We start from the raw sequence: 840 nt of genomic DNA, 5'->3' as shown, positions 1-840 counted from the left end.
TCGTGCCTATGGTACGACAACTTTTCTCGTGCCTATGGTACAACAACCTTTCCCCGTGCCCCTGGTACACTGCGCAGAAACTCTTTGCCACACACACACACCACTCGTGCCTATGGTACGACAACAGGCCCCGGGGACCTACATCGCACCTTGCTCTTGCCTCCCTTACAGCTGAAAAAGGTCCATGCCTGTGCCCTGGCCCTGCTGAAATTCCCTCTCCATTTAGCCGAGGCAGTGAGTCGGCCTCCTGTCTCCCTTTACGGTCGAAAAAGATGTGCTCCTGGGCGCGCTGGCCCTGCTGCTACTCACATCGGGCATGGACCTGGACCTCCAGCAGGCCCCGGGGACCTACATCACACCTTGCTCTTGCCTCCCTTACAGCTGAAAAAGGTCCATGCCTGTGCCCTGGCCCTGCTGAAATTCCCTCTCCATTTAGCCGAGGCAGAGAGTCGGCCTCCTCTCTCCTTTACGGTCGAAAAAGATGTGCTCCTGGGCGCGCTGGCCCTGCTGCTACTCACATCGGGCATGGACCTGGACCTCCAGCAGGCCCCGGGGACCTACATCGCACCTTGCTCTTGCCTCCCTTACAGCTGAAAAAGGTCCATGCCTGTGCCCTGGCCCTGCTGAAATTCCCTCTCCATTTAGCCGAGGCAGTGAGTCGGCCTCCTGTCTCCCTTTACGGTCGAAAAAGATGTGCTCCTGGGCGCGCTGGCCCTGCTGCTACTCACATCGGGCATGGACCTGGACCTCCAGCAGGCCCCGGGGACCTACATCACACCTTGCTCTTGCCTCCCTTACAGCTGAAAAAGGTCCATGCTTGTGCCCTGGCCCTTCTGAAAT

The sequence above is a fragment of the Diplotaxodon limnothrissa genome, unplaced genomic scaffold (genome assembly GCF_057381915.1).
Source record: "Diplotaxodon limnothrissa isolate DT_005_m unplaced genomic scaffold, D_limnothrissa_male_GT1.1 unmapped_scaffold_10, whole genome shotgun sequence".
In the NCBI taxonomy this organism is placed as follows: domain Eukaryota; kingdom Metazoa; phylum Chordata; class Actinopteri; order Cichliformes; family Cichlidae; genus Diplotaxodon; species Diplotaxodon limnothrissa.
Note: the sequence above shows the minus strand (reverse complement) of the source record.